A 10068-nucleotide genomic window follows, 5' to 3' on the forward strand; every position below is an offset into this window, starting at 1 on the left:
AACTAAGTCAAAGTGGAATTAAGAGCTTGATTTAATGAGAGCTAGAAGAAGAAATTAGACCCTTCCGGATTATGGGACAACCCCCTATGAAATTAGCAATGGTCATTAGATCTAGTACTGACAGCCCTTCTATAGTTCTGGGAACCCTTCGGAATTGTAGAGGCATTTGCTGATTTATTAAAAACTCACTCATCCGGGTCAGAGCTTGAGGAAAACGAGCGTCAACCCAAACTCATATCCACAGTGGTCGCTGCTTATCTTCTAAACCTAATATATGTAGCAATGTTAAGCTTACTGCAGTTTAAGAACTTGAAATCACTACTCAACCCTCAAAGTACAAAGGAAACCGTGAGACCAACTATATTTTATTTTTTTGCTTAATATACCAATCTTAAAACCTGTCTTTTTAATGTCAAGGTTAATTAATCAAATACTTACCCTCCTGTTTCCCAATCTAGTGGAAATTAGCACAGTCATTTTTATTTCTATGCTTCTCAGCAGTTTAATGCTGTCACCCAAAAAGCTTGTGGTCATGCCTTTTGCATTTTACCAAATTTTTAATTTGGATTCTTAAGAAATTAATCGGCCGCGCACCAAATACTTGGACTTACGGAAAGGCTACATGACCCATAGGGTTTTATATAGATATATAATAGGAAATAACACTATTTAAATAGTGTGCGTAGCCGGTGGGCCACAGGAAACAAACATGACATTAATGTAGCTAGGGAACAGTAGAGTAGTAACAGGTGGGCTCGGTGATTTAAGTATTGAAGTGACTTTTAAAATATATGGCATGACGGCCTAGTTTATAAATTGATTACTGCTAGCTTTCTTTCTTATTTGATTATTACTGTATTACCTTCATACCTAACAAATAGAAAAAACTTTACTGCTAGCGTAAACTCAATGAAGTCCGTTTTCTCCGAACGGTGGAGGATACCACTGTGTGTGCGCGCAACAACCATTACGTAAAAGTATAACCTAAATTTTAGCCAGAAGTCATCATTATAATATTGTAAAACAGTCTCTTTATTATGACTCTCGCCACCACACAGAGTATTTGGATCCAAAACATTATTTAGACCTTTTCGAGGGATGAATATGGCTAAGATTATTGTTATATTGTATTAATTAATAATGTTACTAAAGTTTAACTATACCAATATGATATTTATTATTGTTGATTTTTTACTATTTTGCTGCTGCATTTTTCTTATTATGTAAGCCATATAGCTGTTATGATATAGCGCATCCCTTCTCAATACACCCTAAACTAACCAAAACTGCATGTTTACCTTACCACAAGTGATCCATTTAATTAAACGGAAAAAGTACCTTACTAACTTCCTCTTACTTGGCATAAACGATAACTCGTTTAAAAATTAGCGACTTTTTCATTAAGGTTTAGGGTTTGTGTTTAGAATTAAGGTAAACTTCAAAACGAAGCAGATAATTGTGAAGGCCTTTGGCTTTTTTTTTAGGCACTGGCATACTAAAACAGGTTAAATACGTAAAACCACTTTGCTGGATCGTTGTAGCTTAGCGGTTCAGAGCATTTACGCGCAGCTCAAAAAGTGAGTCTGATTCCCACCGACGCGACACCTCTTTTTCGGTATTTGATGGTCGCAAATTTAATCTCACCCGTATAAATTCTAGTAAACTACGGCCGGTCTTCTTAAAAGACCTTAAACCGCTTAATCTGAATTCCCCTCTTCAGCAGGGGTTAGGATTAGGGTTGCCCATCAGTTTACGCTCTTTATAAGGTTATAACAACTACCCAGAAGGACTGGAAAAGTGAGAAATCTTTGAACCGGGCACCAACCATCTGGTGTAGTTTAGTGGAAACCGCTAAAAACCACCACCATGAGAGTCGCCGTCAGGCACAAGACCCGTGACCACCTGGAGAACACCGGCCAGTCCCACTGCCAGTCAGGCCACCCCGACTATGAGCTCCTCATTCACAAGGAAAGAACCTCTTATGGGTTTTATTAGCTATATACATTATATGTATAGTTTAAAAAAAGATAGATTGGATAAACAAAAACTATTTGACTACTAGGAAATCAAAATGCATACATAATTTTAGCAATAACTAGGGGTATTAGTCAATCGACGTTTATATTTTTAGTGTTTTGTTATTTTCCTTATTCTTGATTGTAAATCACGTCTTTAGCAAGTCAGTGCTAGAAATAAGTACATAAGTAACTTAATAAATTAACTATTAATTCTCCTTTTACTATTCTCGTTTTACCCTCAAGGGCCGCTTTAGCGTATATTTTAAAGGCACTTAGTCAAGGTAAGTACTTATCCCAGTCCAGTATGGTTATAATATCCAAGGGACCTATAATATTTGAAAATTACAGCGCCAACTCTTTCTTCTATTCACCTTTATTGACTTGGTTAAGTTATGCAAAATTTTATAAAATTTTATCTCTAAACAGCTCAGCAATAATAATTACTATTATTTATTTTATTGAAGGCGATGAGGAAAACAGAAATATAAAGTAGCGAGTTGTAATTTTATGAAAACATTAGAGTATAACCTTTGTAGTAATTATAATAACCAATTTTTATTCAAAAAAACCGATTCTGGTGGCTAAAATTGTAATAAAATAACTCTACAAGGGTAACACTGGGTCGCGGTGGTACGTGCGCCTTAGTAGGTTTATAAGTATTATTAGTTGCTTGACATTCACTAACCACTTAAAATATCATCCGATGTTACTGTTTGAGTCTTAATTTCAGATAGTTAATGGGCGCACATGGCGCCCGAGAGGTATCATGTGCCTCTTTATTTGGATAAGGCAAACGCGTTCACAAAGTTAACATAAAACACTTTCTAAATGGTAAAAAGTATATCTCGTGAAAGGTTTTGTCCCCATGACTTGAATGAGAGCGAAAATGGAACTTATTTAGATGAAGTAGATACTTTTATGAAGAACAGAGATAAAATTTTACTCTCGGAGGACTCCTTTTCAGGAACAGATACAGAAGTTGTTCCTATACTTAATTCTGATGAAGAGGATGAAGAGACAGACGAGGAAAAAGAAATAAAACATTTTGAAATAGAGGAGAAAGATAAGGTATGCTTATCATAACATATTATAAGATCAAGATTTTACGATTTTTATTGCTTTTAATATAACGTCTTTATAATAAATAGAATAGAAATTATAGTAATTGGGGAAAAAAGAATTCCTACTATAACACAGACGTGGAAGAGGTGGAATATGGTAGTGAAGAGGATGCTCAAGATGAGGAAAAAGAAGCGTTAAAGTTACAAAAAGAACATTTAAAAGATCTTGAGGAATCTGATTTCTACAGTTTAGAAAATTGGAGACCTTTAAGCGATTCTAAGTTGGCCACAGCAAGTAGTTTTATTTTTTTAAGAACTTCATAATTTTGTAATGCGTATTATATTAATTTTTTTTTAATATTATTCAGTTTGTTTATTTAACTAATTTTTCTTTTTATTTTTTTACTGGCAGTTTTATTTTTTTGAAACGTAAAAATTTGTTTTTACATTTTTTTGCTTATTTATTAATCGTATGGAAGTAAAATATTTCTATTATAAGGTTAAGATATAAATTTAGTTTACAAACATATTATTATTGATAAATGTTATTAACTGAACACTTTTTTATTTAGTATTCTAGTGTTAACATTGTTAATATAGTTTATTTATAAATTTTAGAAATCAGTTGCTGGCTCAATGAAGTTAATATCGCTCTTTATTAGTTTTTTACTATTTTATTAGTTGTAATAGTTTTTATATAACATTTTTGCTATAAATTTGATTTATAACTATATGATTTTACTGGAAGACGGGGAAGTTTATTTGCCTGACTCTGATTCTGAACTTGAAAACAATAAACAGATTATAATTTCTAAAAATTTAAATAATTTAACCGTGGAAGAACGTCTGAAAATTCTTAAAAAAGATTCTCCTGAACTTTATGAATTTCTAGAAGAATTTCAGATGACTTTTTCTGAATTGACTAAAGATGTTTTTGTAATATTTTTTCTTAGTAATTTTTTTTAATTTAATTTTTTTGTTATTACATTTAGCCAGTTTTGAAACCTTTTAATTCTGAAAATCCCATTTCTTTGTATTATTCAGTAAAGGCTCATCTTTTGTTAAATTATCTTATGAATCTCTCTTTTTACTTTTTAATTAAATCTGAAGGCGCTGTTGTGAAGGTATTTAAAAATTAAAATTTTTAATTAAATTAATTTTTTTGAAATGTTTACATATACCTAGGAACATCCCGTTATAGCACAGATAGTAAAACTTCGCAACTTTATGGAAAGATTTCAAGAGCTTGATGAAGATGCTTTAAAGTGTCATAAATATTTATATAAATTGCTACTAATTATTTTTACTTCTGCATTGATTTTATTACTTATAAATGTTTTATTTAAAAAGTTTGTCAAGTCTGTATAATACTTGTATGTAATCAATTTTTTAATTGTAAATTAATTTTAAAAGTAAATTAATTTATTTTGTAACTATTAATTAACCTGCTTTTAATTTATGTTACTTTTGCATTTGTTTTACTTTTTTTTGTTTGGGTGTTTTAAATACTTTATGAATGTGTACTAATTTATGTTTGCAACTTATTGCTTATTTTATTTTAATAAACTAAATTAGATTGTTTTTAACATCCATAAATAAATTAGTTCATTTTTTATAAATTTTTTTTTGGTGAATTGATATGATTGTAAAAATAATTTTTAAAAGTAAATTTATATTTATAATTTAGAACTTGAAAGCTTCCATTTCTTTTTTTTTGCATTAATTTATTTAATTTATAAAAGTTACTTATTTACTTTAATTGATGATTGTAGTTTAATTTATTTACGTAATTTAAATTAATTTTAATTCTTTTAACGTTTAATTTTTCTACATTTTTTTTTTAATGTTTATATTTTACCAATGCAAAATTTATTCATGTTTGTAATTATTATCTAATTTATTTTTAAAATTTTAATCTAATTTCATTTATTCATTTTCTTATTATTTTTTAAATATAACTAAATATTAATATTTGATGTAAAATATTTTTATAGTAATTTAATTTATGATCGAAAAAACATTAAATTAATTCGATTGCTCCCAATTTTTTACTTCTACATTTTTATTAATTTATAGCTTAAGTAAAATATTTTATAATTGTAAATTATTTATGATTGTAATTCACTTTTAGGCGTAAACTATTTTTTAAATAATTTATAATTTTGTGTATATATTTTTTAAATAGTAATTTTTAATAACTTTTAGTGTTTCTGATTCTCCCGGGGATCGAAATTCCAAACGTTCAGTCAAAATTTTAAACAAGAAAAAATTAAAAAAAAAAGAATCACTTAAAAATCCGAAAATTAATTTCAAAGTTGATTTTAATGTGGATAATTTGTTTCATTCTTCTGCTGCAAATTTTAAATCAGAAAAAGAAAAGTTTTTCTTTTTTCTTATTAATTTCCTTTTTTTAAAAATATTTTGTTTCCCTCTTCTGCTGCAAATTCTGAACAAAAAGTATTTTATTATATATTTTATTGAATTTTATTTTTTAAAAAAAATTTGTTTCAGTCTTTCATGGCCATATAAATTCCGTATATAAAAAGTTTTTTAATTTTTTTCGTTGCCACATATTTTTATAAATTTTTTTTTACGTTAGTACTTAATTTTAGTTTTTAAAAATTCATTTACGATTTTTATATTATTTTTAAGACATTTACTTTTATTTTTAGTCAATTCCTTTTAAAATCTTTATGTTATTGTTACTATTATAATGGTTATTACTATTTTTATTGATATTTTTAGTTATAATTATTATTTGTTCTTTATATTTCAATTTAATTTTTATTATTTTATATCTTTAAATTTTTATTGTTTGTTTTTTTTTAAGTATTTTTATTAGAAATTTATTTAATAATAACTTTTTTTAATTAATTATAATTCGATATATATATATTCAATACTTTATTTTTTGTTTTTTACATTTCATTTTTATTTAAAATTTTCTTATCCAACTTTACGAGTTTTATTATTTCTTAAAAAGATTTTATAAATTTATTTTTAATTTATTTTTACCCCCTTTTTTTCTTATTAATTTTTAATTACACTTTTTTATTTAATATTATATTTTATTATGTAATAGATTTTTACGAAAATTATGATTTTTTTTAAATTTGTTTTGAGCAGAATTTATTTTTTTTAATTGTGACGTCTTTCTAATGTTAGATTCTTATAATCATTAAAATTAATATATTTTTTAGTAAAGGTAATCTAAAAAAATAAGTAATTATAAAATATATTATATAATTTTATTAATCCTATATTTTTATTAAGATCAAAAGATTTGGAAAATCATGTGGTTCCGAATCCACCACGTGGCAAATCGGCCTTACTGAAATATGAAGGTAATATTTATAGAAAAAATTATACATTAATCACTGGTCAGTGTGTTTTAATTAACTAATAAGAGGGTTTTAGTGAGTTTTCTATCATAATTTTTTCTTTTTGCTGGTAATTTATACTATTAACTGTCGATGTTTGAAGATTTATTTTAATAATAATTTTGTTAAAATATTTTATTATGTAACTTATAAACTTTTTTGTGTTTATTGGAACTTTTCTCGTTATAATTTTAATTATTAAATGATTGAATGAATTTTTTTTTACTTCTAATTAATTTAAATTTACTAAATTTTTTAATTTAATACATTATTATAAAGTTTTTTTATTTTTATTACAAAAATAGTATCAAAATTTATATATTTTTTAGTAGTAATATTAATTAACTTTTCGGACTTTTTATATTAATTATCTTTATAAATTTTTAAAATTATTATATTAACGATTAATCTTTTTATTTTTTTTAATATAAATTATATTTTTTATCTTTTTAGATATATTAAAATTTTTTATTATTTTCTTTTTTATTTAATTATTATTTCGGTTGATTTTTTAATATTATACTTTAGGTTATATTTTTTTTTCATTATTATCAAAAACAATTTTTTTATGTATGATATATAAAGTTTATATAGTTATAAAAAAATGAAAAAAGCATTACATAAAAATATTAATACTTACTAATTTTCTTTTTTACTATTAATTCTATTAAATTTTATTAATAATTATAATTTTACTACTAAAAGTTTATTTTATGTACAGGAATTTTATAGCTATTAATATAAAATATATTATATTTTGATAATTATAATTATATTTAAATATTAATATTGATAATACTTTATATTTTAATTTTTTATAATTTTTTATAGAATTATTATTTATAATAATTTTTTGGATAAATTTTTTTATATTTATTATTATTATTATTTTCATTAATTATATTTTATCAGATTTGTGTTATTTTTTTTGTTATATTTATTTTATATATATATTTATATTTTTTAAAAAAAAAAAAAGTTAAGAAAACTTTCTTTTTGTAGAAAATCTTAATTGTAAGAAAATGAATGAACTTTGCAAGCAGAAATCTGGCGATCACGACTCTTTTTATAATAATAATAATAGTAGTAGTGGTAATAATAGCAATAATAATAGTAATCATAATAATAATCATAAAACTTTGCTGAAAACTGCTGATGATAATATGAAAAGCGAAATTACTAGTTCTGAAAGTCTTTTAAAAAAAAGAAAAAAGCCAAAGAAACGTTCCAAGTCCAAAAAGTTTGCAACTAATAATAATAATATTTTGTTATATTTTCTTATTTGAAAGAATTTTTTCAAAAAAAAAAGTTTAAAAAAAAATAGTTACTTAAAATAATATTCAACATACAAAAGTATAAATAATATATTTTATTGTGTTTATGACGATTTTTTAAATAAGATTTATTATATTTATAATAAATAATAGTTTTCAAAAAATAGCTTAACTAAAATAATAATATTAAGTCGAATTCGTTATAATTTTTATACAATAAAAACTATTCTTTGAGACTTTTTGGTATACTTATTATATTTTTATAAAGATATTTATTTCAGTATAAAACTTTTATTATAATTATTTCTGTATATACTTAAATTGTTTTTCTACTTGTTATTATACTTTTATATGTTTTATGAAAGTTTTCATCTGTTTGATTATGTTTCTATCTAAGAATATTAGTTTTTTTTTATTTATGTTCTATATTATATATTTACTTATTCAATAATACGAAATAATAAAAGTTTTTCCACGATTTTTTTAAATTAAAAATATAAATAAAATATGAAATCTAATAATTAATTTTGTAAAGATTTATAAATAAATAAAATATTTAATAAACTTTTTAATTATATTACATGTTTAGAAATAAGTAAGTAATAGTGTTCTTTAAAATATAATAGTATGCGAGTTTTTTTATTCGCTAGTTATTTTTTTTGAAAACTTTTTCTTTTAGTGTGATTTTTTTTATAAAGTTTATTTTTTTCGTATATATAAAATAATAAAGTAACTATTATGTTTGCAAGTTTTTTGAAATTTTTCTTAATATGTTATTTTTTTATTTTGTAAATATTTTTTGGGTATGTATAACATAATAAAGTATTTATATTTGGAAAATTTTCTTATTGTGTTAATATGATATTTTATATAAAATTTCTGAGAAATCCTATACAAGTATCATAATTTTTTTTCTTGTATAAAAAATATTGCAATATGATTATAATATAATAAAAATTCGTAAACTTTTTTAATAATTTGTTGGTATTATATTTTCTTATAAATTTTTTTAGAAATATATGAAAAGTATAATATAATTTTTTTTGTATTAAAAAATAATAAAATATTATTATCAATATACTAAAATTCTTGTTTTCTATAGAATTTTTATTAAAATATATAAAAGTTATATAAATATAAAAATTATACTTTTTTCTAGTAATAAAATATTTTGCATTTTTTTAAAAACTTATAATTTTTATTTTATGGTTATTTTGTTTTTCTCTGTCAACTTTTTGAAATATATAATGGTGAATATAATAATTATATTAAAACTCATCTACATTTGTATTTTTTGTTATAATATTTATATTTTTGTTAAGTTTTAAAAAATTAAAAAAAAAATTAAAAAAAATGAAAACAATTCATTATTAACATAAAATACTTTAATTTTTCTTATTTCTATTATTTTATTATATATTATTTTTAACTATTCTATTTTTTTATTGTTATAATTATTTAATATATTTCTTTTAATATTTATATTATTGCTTCATTTTATTTTTTTAATTTTATATTTTTTTCATTATTATATTTTTATCAATTTTTAATATTTTTTCTTTTTTTATTATTATTATTTAGTATTTATATTTTGTATATATTTTCTCGCTTTATATATTTTTTATTTTTTCTTATGTATTATTTTTTATAATATTTATATTTTTCTTGTTATACATTATATTAATATAATATCTTTTACTTTTCTATTTTATTATTATTATATAGTATAGATTATTTTATTTTTTATCTTTATTATATATATTTTATTAATATCAATATAATAAAAAAAATAACCTTATTTATTTATACTCTTACATTTTTTAATTTTTTTTAAGTTAATAAATTTCTATATTATTTTTATTATACGTTAATACAAACTTTTTATAGTTTTTTTTATTTATATTCATTAGAAAATAACTTTTTTATATTTTTTTTAATTATATACTTTTTATTTCTATAACTTAATATATTTTTTTTAGTCTCATTTTTATTATAAAGCAATATTTTAACTTTTTACATTTTTAAATTATTATATTATTTTTTTATATTATTTTCTTTACATTTAGAGCTAAACTTGAAGCTTCTCAAAGTGTGCAAGAACGGCGAACGATAGGAAAAGATATTGAAAAAAATAAAGGACTCACTCCTAATAGAAAAAAAAATAATCCGAGAGTCAAGCATAAGGTTTGTATAATAATAATAATAGTATATATTGAATAATAAATATTAATTAGTAAATATTAATAATTATAATAAACAGTAAATATTAAAAAAAATAGTAATAAAAAATAATATTAATATATATTGAACAACAATAAATAATTATCGTATTTAG

At 22.1% G+C, this 10068-nt stretch overlaps 1 long non-coding RNA gene across 1 annotated transcript; it reads left to right on the forward strand.

Annotated features, from left to right (window-relative positions):
* The first annotated feature begins 2937 nt into the window (after window positions 1-2937).
* On the forward strand, window positions 2938-3904 carry LOC135143539 (uncharacterized). Its single transcript, XR_010282829.1, has 3 exons — window positions 2938-3086; window positions 3167-3374; window positions 3828-3904. It is a non-coding gene; the product is annotated as an uncharacterized LOC135143539 (long non-coding RNA).
* The last annotated feature ends 6164 nt before the right edge of the window (window positions 3905-10068 follow it).

This window comes from Zophobas morio, unplaced genomic scaffold, assembly GCF_036711695.1.
Source record: "Zophobas morio isolate AGI-343-1 ecotype UQ-CSIRO unplaced genomic scaffold, CSIRO_AGI_Zmor_V1 ptg000064l, whole genome shotgun sequence".
Classification (NCBI taxonomy): Eukaryota; Metazoa; Arthropoda; class Insecta; order Coleoptera; family Tenebrionidae; genus Zophobas; species Zophobas morio.